This window comes from Triturus cristatus, chromosome 7 (genome assembly GCF_964204655.1).
Source record: "Triturus cristatus chromosome 7, aTriCri1.1, whole genome shotgun sequence".
Lineage (NCBI taxonomy): Eukaryota > Metazoa > Chordata > Amphibia > Caudata > Salamandridae > Triturus > Triturus cristatus.
Window position 1 is genome coordinate 608,297,473 of NC_140590.1, and position 9,467 is coordinate 608,306,939.

Genomic DNA, 9,467 nt, shown 5'->3' on the forward strand with positions numbered 1-9,467 from the left:
ACGCAAAAGGTTGCGGGCAAAGTGGTTCTAGGTAGGATCCTGCAGTGGGTTGAAGAAAACCAGGTTTTGTCAGATTTCCAGGCAGGTTTCAGATCTGGGATGGGTACTATCGAGCAGACGTTCCGTCTTTTAATGATTTACTGGAAGGTGGTTGTGCTGGGTGGGGGCAGCTTGTACTTGGTCTTTATAGACTTGCGAACTGCCTTCGACCTGGTCCCTCGAGCCCAACTATGGAATGTCTTAGATAGGTTGGGCATACCTCCCTATTTGCTGGCCTTGCTTATAAAGTTTCATGAAAGCAACTTTGCCCAGATTAGATGGGGTACCCAGGGGGATAAAACATCTCGTATCTCCGTAGACAGGGGCGTCCGCCAGGGTTGCGTGCTCGCCCCCACTCTGTTTTCTCTATACGTTAACGGAGTGGTGGAGCATCTGCTTCAACAGCCGTCAGATGCTCCATCCTTGGCTGGTAGGAAAGTTCCTACGCTCCTGTTTGCGGATGATACCCTCCTAATTTCCAAGTCACCAGTAGGTATCCAAAAGTTGCTTTCTAGCTTTAAGGCCTTTTGTGATACCAAGGGCCTGTCTATAAACATAAGCAAGACCAAATTCCTCGTTCTTAATCCTCCCAGGAAAACGGTTGTTCCCCCTACCTTGGACTCTGTTCCTTTGGATAGAGTCAATGAATTTGACTACCTTGGTATTCGTTTGTGTGCCAATATGAGTTGGAAGGCGCACCACCAGAAGGTGTTTCTGACACACAAGAGAGTTTCAGGGGCCCTGCTCAAGGAACATCGTGCCTCAGCTTTAAAACCTATAGGGGCACTGCTTGATATCTATAGGGCAAGGGTGGTGAGTGCAGCATTGTATGGTGCTGAACTGTGGGGTATACAGAGTGTTGACACCTTGACATACCTCGAAAATAATTTCCACAAAGATCTTATGAGGTTACCCCATAGCACCCCTACTATTCCTCTTTTGTTAGACGCAGGCACACGCCCAATTTGTGAGCAAGCTAGGCTACGTCCTCTCTTATTATGGGCCAGGATATGGAATGTCCCTGAACTGAGTAGTTATGCAGATGCCCTTAGCGAAATTCTATCCTTATCTGGCTGGCATAAGGTTACCTGGCTCAGGGAGGTTAAGCGTCTCCTTTTGGACCTGGGATTAGGAGATGCCTGGGCAAATAGAACAGCACCCTCAAAACAATTGCTTAAGAAGATCTATTGGCTCTGGGTGGATAATGAGAGGTTGTGTAACCCTAACCATTGTAAATCTGTCGCCCAGTTTTTCTTGGTTAAGGAGATCCCTTGCAGAGAACCCTACTTGGATTCAATCCTTAACCCGGGTGACAGAGCATTATACTTTAAATTTAGGGTGGGCGTTCTTCCATTAGGTCTGTTCACGTCTACTTGGAAACCTCCATACCAAACTATACCCTATTGCCCCTTTTGTGATTCTAGGGTCGAGTCTACAGCCCATTTGTTATTTGAGTGCTATGCTTATTCTGTGCCCAGGTCGAGATGGTTAAAGCCCTTATGTAGGTGTCTAGGCACAAGATCCTGTCTGGAAGCTTTACGCATATTACGTTCAGACGCCCGTCCCTTCTATGCCTGTTGCTTGGCTAAATTTTTGGGCTGGGCTTGGAGGATAAGATCTGTAAGAAAACAGTTGTTACAGTAATGTACTCTTCTTAATTTTTTTAGATATTAGACAGTCATGGAATTTAATAACTTTTTACCTTGTAATTGTATATGTGTTATTTATTGATTGTTATGTGTTGTATTGTTGTGCTTTTATGACAAACTGTCGAAATAAAGCTTTGTGAGCTTATTTGCTGGGGGTGGTGAGTTCTTTTGGTTGTTTGTAAAGGGGATGTGTTGTAATTTACTTGTATTCTGTTGTGCAGAGCCAATGTCAGTGGTCGTCCTGGTGACAGAATGTTTGTCTCATGGTTCTATGATGAGACTGGCATTCTGACTGAGGAGACGTTGGAGAGCTGACCTGTTGGCTGAACCTGTCGGTGGTTGAAGATAATAAAGTCTTCCTTTGGATTACAACTACTTCGTGGATTTATTAGGAACCCGAAATATTCCTACACATCAGGGCTGGTTACACAGACTCTGGTATATAATGGGGATGGAGTGAATCAACCTCACATTGATGAATCAAAGGTCAGCATTCTCCAAGCTTTGGAAGCCCTTCTTGACCTTTCTGATGACAGAATTGTGTGAACTTACCTGCCCTAAATACTTACGCTTACTACACTTGTCTGAGTCCATCACAGCACCAACACATAGTCATTGATTCAGGACGGGAGTTGGAGGATTCAACTCCCTTTTTTCTCACCTCTTTGCATATGTAACCAGGTCTGGGTTGTTTGGGTGGGTGGGTTTATGGGAGTTGAAGGATGAGTTCACTGTTGCAATTACTACAGCTGGTGGCTCCAAGCCACCTGTCATATATGTCTGTTTTTACTGGAAATACAATTAATAAATTTAAACCATAAAGTAAACTCCATAGTCACTATGAGCTGATGTAGTAATTCTGTCAGGTATTCCACTAATAATCCATACATCCTAGTAAATATACAGAGACCTTTGAATCCAAAGTAAACTTTCAATAATGACAAAAGGGAAACAAAGTTTCTACCAGTTATTCGCCAAAATAATCACACAGGTTTTGAATATTGTACAACTGTGAGGCAGTAATGTTAATTTTTCAAGTCATTTCCTCAATATCCTAGAAACCTGTTCTATATCAGGGCCTTTGGCATGGAATGTATGGGGCCCAAACTCAGATGGCCAAAATGTTCTTTGAATCTTATAATGATATGTTGTTGTTGTGTTATGTTATGTTATGTTCTGTTGTTATGTTGACATTTATCCCTTTGTATAGTCATCTGAACTCAAAAGAGCTATCTTTCCATTTTCTATAGTTGAAATCTCTCATGGATTGGACACAGAGCTGAAACTTCGAGAGGATAAAGGGTGTGACAGACTTATTTGCTGCTTTCTGGTCCATGAACAAGGCATTTAAGGCCCATCTCTGACATACAGGCAACTAAGGAAGATGTGACAGAGCAGGTGTAAAAGAACAGTAAAGTTGTAAAATCATGACTGAACCTGCATTCTACAGCCTTTGAAGGGAATGCAGTAGGCACTCATGCAGAACCAAGTCTGCAATATTTACAAAGTGCTGGGAGATAGCACCAGTCCTGCAATGATACTGTTGGTATATAAGAGAAACACAACAGTATTACCCTTGGCTAGCACAGTGAGATCAAACTCACAGCACTTGCCTACTTTCCTGACACAAATGTCAGCCTTTTAGCCATTCAGTTTCAGTTTTTAATGCCTCTTGATGGTTGCTAGACATTTAGATAAGTCAATCCCGGCATCATCTGTTATTACACAGCCCTTACACACCAGCTGAGTACCTTCAAAATTCTTGCAGTACTTCACTCTTTACCAAAGGATAAGCTGAATAGGTGACATGAAGTAGATGTTTAAAAAGAACTATACTATAAAGGGTGTCTGTAAGTGACACCAACTTCACTGTACTGTGCTGTATTTCAGATTACAACTCAGAGGCTTTTTTATAAAAGGTAAATTGGTCTACAATGGTGAATGCTATACTCAGGTCTAACAAAAAAAGAGCTCTGAGGAGAAAATCAAGGTGACTCCTTGAACAGGAGGAATTTGATTGTTTGAAATGCATCCTTCCTCACATACCCATATTAGATCTATTACCAAAGATACACAAAGACTCCAAAAATTTGCAAGGTAGATCAATGATAAATGTTAATTGGAGTCTCTTAGAGTGTACCCCAAAATGTGTAGGCCAGTTCCTCAGGCTTTTTGTCACCTTGCTTACCTCTTACATCAGAGAAGCAATGTATTGTTTGACTATGACTGATGGAATCACATGGGAAAATGACTATACTAATACACTAGATGTAAATTCAATGAACACCAGCATTAGGCATGAAATTATATTTGGACTAGCAGACACTTTATGAGAGAGAGGTGCCTGTGCTATTTGTCACATACTAATATGATCATAGAAATTACATCTTTCTGCTTGGAGCACAATACATTTATGTTTGAAGACAATACATACAGACAAAAACAAGGCACAGCAATGGGCCCCTGCTTTGACTCAAGTTATGGTAACCATTTTATGGATTGGTGAGAAGAACAGGTGTAGACATCTGAAATGAGTGAGGGTGCTTTGAACACATTGCCTTATGGCTCAGATTTATAGATTACCTGTTTATAATATGGAAGTGCTCTTTGGCAACCACTCTTGAATTTGTGAAGAGCTTTGAGGATAATAATCTTAATCTGATACTTACATGAAAAATGAGTAAGGAGAGCATTAGGTTACTTGATGTCTGCATTGAGGTACATGATAATAAATCAATCACAAGCCTATACCATAAACTAACCCCAGGCGGAGTTGGCAGAGTGCCACTACATGGAATTCCACGGAGTTGGAAAAAAACTCAGTGGAACTCCGCTCCGCTCCCTGCCACAAACCCCCTTAATAAAATATATAAATTAAAAAGGAAAAAACCACTTACCTCTGCTGTGGCATCTCCGGGCTGCCGTCTTCCTCCTCGCCGAAGTCTCTTTTACCATCTCCTTGTCCACATACGTCGTGCGAAAACTGCCCACGTGCATGCGCAGTCCTACCAAGACGTACGTCTGACGTAGGGGTTTGTGTGAGTGGATGAGGAGACAGCAAGAGAGACCACTGAGAGGAAGAGGAGGGCAGCCCGGAGACACCACAGCAGAGGTAAATACCTTTCTTCCCCTTTTTTTGTGAAGGGGGCTAGCTAACCCCATTCCACTGTGGAGTCTGAGTTTTGCCTCTACTCTGCATTCTTAATTGAGGGCAGAGTAGGCAAAACTCTGCAAACTCCAATGACGAAGCGAAGTGCTCTGCCCAGGCTTTCCGTAAACCCACGACATCTTGCTTGTACTCATTAAACACCCAGAATCTCTGAAATGGAGTGTTAGGAATGGGATCTCAGGTTGGCTAAGGCTTGCGCCAAAGCCAGGCAGAGACCACCACTCTAGTCAGGGCAAGGGAGTTACACGCCAAAGAAAACCCCTGCTCACCTCCTTGGTAGCTTGGCATGAGCAGTCAGGCTTATCCCGGAGGCCATGTGTAAAGCATTTGCGCACGCACACAGCAACAACATCCCAGGCACACTACAAAAGGAACTCCACACAAGGTTATATCAAAAATAGCCTTTGTATTCTCATAACACATTAGAATAGTAATCACATAATATACATGGTGCCACCTGGCACTGGGTCATATCTACAAGGGATTATTTACACCTGACAGGGCCAACTGGACCACTGTCAGAACCATCATAAAGTGAACTTAGTAGATGTAGAACTTATCATAAACATAGAACACAACCACTAACTACTGGTAACCACTGTACTCAGCATCAGCCTGTGACATACACCACATTATGCACAGTATCACATTAGGCGCAAATACATTCTGCGCAAACCTCACCAGCATAAACACATTATGCAATTCTCTCATAAGTCTAAACGCAATAGACAATAACCTCCTAAGCATAACTCACATTAGGGGCATAAATCACACAGTGAAACATAATCTCACTAGCATAAACCATAATGTGCAAAACAACCTCATAACCACAAGAACCACATTTAGAGGTATAACACAGGGTGCGTAATCATACTACATACATTACATTTCCTAGCACCACAATCACATTAGGGCCTGGTGCCCTACAATTCTAACAATCCCCCTGGCCAACTGGCCATCTCAAAAAGGGGGCTCAAATGCCCTATGTCCCAAGAGCCAGGGTGGGCTGCCAAAGTGGCGGAAGTCAAGGGTGTGCAATCTGCGCAGGCCTAAACGTAGCAGCTGGCACTAAGTGCTGCGCAGCTGTGAAAGGGATGGGGGCGAAGGAGTGCGTCTCACTCCTAACTTCAACATGCCCCCTAAAGCAAAAAAAGACCTAAACGGTGCAGCTGCCCACTACATGCTGGGCAGCTGTAATTGTAAAAATGCAGCCTGGACACTCCTGGTGCCCTTTGAATCAATTTGCCAATGGTGCAGCTGCCCATGCTGGTGCGGTACAGCTGTGAGTAGGGAAAGGGACCTGGCACCACTGTGCCCTCTGGGCCTCACTGGGGCTCTCTAAATAACACTGGCCCCACATCGTTGCAGTTGCCCACTGGTAACTGGGGGAACTGAAATTAAAACATGACACGGGCCCCTCTGGACTCCCTCGTGCCCAAAACAAAGCTTCCTCTAGGCGGTGGTGCGGCCCGCAACGGCGGGACCGCTCAGGGACTAGCACTGGGCCCTCAAATTCGGCAATTCACTGGGGCCTATCACTGAATGAACTTGCCCCCTCATTGGAGCGGCCCGCTGCAAGACGGGGCCACTCAAAAATGTAGAAATGGCCCTGTGCCTCGAAGGGCACCAACAACATAGAGCCCCCACTTACCGGGCTCACTGGGTCTCCTCAGCAGGACTCCGGTATCCTTTTCACCTGGTTCCGCTCCTGGGGGCCGGGTCTTCTCACAGGCGGTGGGCGGGGCTCTTTCACTCATGAGAGCCTCGCTGGAGGAGACGGCGGTGTCTCTCTTCACCCGGGGCTCCCAGCAGCTCAACGGAGCCTCGCTGGGGCCTGAGCCAACGACTTCTCCTCTCGGCAACTCTGTGGGCGCGGGCTTCCTGCGGAAGGCGGAAGTCCTGCCCTACGACAGGCATGATGCTGCCTGATTTCTGGCCCAACCGCTGCGGTGATTCACCACGGCCAAACGCGTGGTGAGCACCCGCTCTATCAAATAAAAGGCAGCAGTATGCGGGATAGGCACCCACCTTTAAAGTAAAAGCATCAGCGGAATGCGGGGTAGGCACCCGCTAATCCGCATAAATATAAGAATAAACGGGGTAGGTGCCCGCTATCACAGGCACCATACCCGCTCCCGGCAGCATCATGGGGGAATCTCTCCAGTGGGGATTCCCTCTCTCTTCATTCAGGCAGCACGGCGCTGCAAGGGAACAACATGATCACCCCCCCACCCCCTCAAGATGAAGCGCTCTTCTAACCAAAACGCTCCTGGGGTAATGAAAGCAAAGCACTCACAAGGAGCCACAGCTCCAGTAGCAGGCAAAGATCCAGGAGAGGCTCCAGGGGCAGAGATGGGCCCAGGGGCCAGCACACAGGGCCCTCCAGCAGGGAGGCAGCCCCCATGGCGGTCCCTCCTGGGCCCCAGTAGCAGCGAGCCCCCCCTCCAGTCAAGTGAACAACTGAACCTTTTCATGGGGTCACAGCCCCTATATTTATACGCCCTTTTCCTTTGTGACACATCACAGGGCTTGGGATACCAGTCAGAACTGGTTTAGGGGATCTTTGGAGCACTTTGTTGTGCCCAGCTCCTCTCTCCTTTGTCAGGTGGGGGCTAAGTGCTCAGACGCACCACAGGGGGCGGAAACAGCTTTGTGGAGGGAAGGCTCAGCCCTATTCAGGTCCCAGGTGCAACTCCTCCCTCCCATCTAGATGCAGATCTCTCTACTCACCACTGGGCAGACTCACCCTGGCTCCTGGAATTCCCCAACCCTCTCAGCTCCTGTCAATCACAAGCCAGACATGCAATTCACATCAGACAGGCAGACACACAGCACACAGAAATTCCAACTTCTAAAAGTAGGACTTCTCCACTAGTCACCGTAAATCTGCGCACACCATTGCGCAGCATTTATTCTCACGAGTTCGCACATACTAAATTCGACCCTGCACTCCTCTCACATCAGGAATTACCATGGACACACATATCCCCCATGCATTCCTATGGGAGGGCAGGCCAATCTCACCACACGCACTCAGAGAGCGCACGCACTTTACACTGGGCCACAGTGCTAAAGTGTGTAGAGGCCAGAAATCACTACCACTATGTCAGAGCTTAAGGCAAAATGTTCAGGGGTGAACCTGCCAGAAGGGCCAAGTCCAACATGGAGTATAACTTGTGGTGGGCTACTGAAAGCGAAACTCAACTTTAACACCCCAGAGAAGTTTCACAAACAAGAGAAACATATGCTTGAGAGATTACAAGAAAGGGGCTATCCCAAATGGGTGTTGGTAAAATCATGCTACAGTGTGGTAGCCAAATGTAACATCAAAGGAAGAAGACCTAAGTGAGGATGAAACTCATATAATTACAGCCTACGATGGCAGATACAAAGAAATCAGCTGCATTCTAAAGGAAAATTGGGTGTCAGTCAGTAATTCAGTCATAATAACTTCATTTCACCTCTAAAATAACGGCAGAAAAAGTATTCTGCAAACAGACAATCATTAGTATTAAAATCATTATGGATTAAAAAGTTACATACCAATATAAACTGCATGAGATAAAAATACAGTTAAAATTATAAAAGCATAAAACAAGACATGTTAGAGAACAGACAATTCTTTTGAGTGTATACAGTATTGGTACCTTGCCCCTTATTTTGCTTGTGGTGCACAGTGTATAAGATCAATCTCCTCCTTTTTATGGCAGATGAGAAGAATGAAGCCAAGCAGTAGCATACAAGGGGATTATCTAATAACTGGAGACAATAGAAGGCCGGGCGACATTGTTTGAAGTTGAGTCTACGCATAAGCGGCAGAATATATCTATTCCTTTCCTCAGTATATAATAACTTGCAGAAAAATACAAAATGAAGATCACTCTGAGGGGATTGTACATCACATGGGCAGGGAGGGAGATCATCAATAGAATATGTTTTTGCAGGAAAACCGAGCATAAGCGGAATATATTTTAGACAAAACCTCAATAATACTTGTCTGTGTTAAGGGATCATGACAAATTTCAGTTATGAAGGTCAGAATAATTTATGCTAGCAACTAGGGAATACTGCTTGACCGTGTTCCTATTATAGTTAAGCCTCCACCTATTTCTTCCAAGGCTATCTAATAATCGTCCTTTTTATTCTTTCTGTGATACTCTCAGGCATATCTCCGGATCCTCGTATAATTTATTTAAGCCAATTGCCCGCAAATTGATCTCAATGTTTTTTAACCATTTTATCTTACCTACCCCAAATAACTTCAGGCAATCCTTTAAGATGTCTCTGGTTAGATTTAACAATTCTTTTCTCCAAATTGAGTGCCACAGTAGAGTAGGAGCATTGCAGATTTGATCCATAATGTAAGGCAAATTTAGCTCAAAGTGGCAGTTGTAAGAGGAGCAAAATTGCGGGACACACACCAATCTTTTCAAAAAGCCATCCTCTATGTGTTGCAAGTTAGATACTTGAGTTAGGCCCCAAGTAGCTGCCCCATAGGAGGCAACAGATATTGTTTTTGCCTCATAGATCTATTTATAAGTTTCAATTGATTTCGATCCAAGTTTTTTTATGAAGCTAAAAAGCCCTCCAATACGTCTTACCATTAAGAG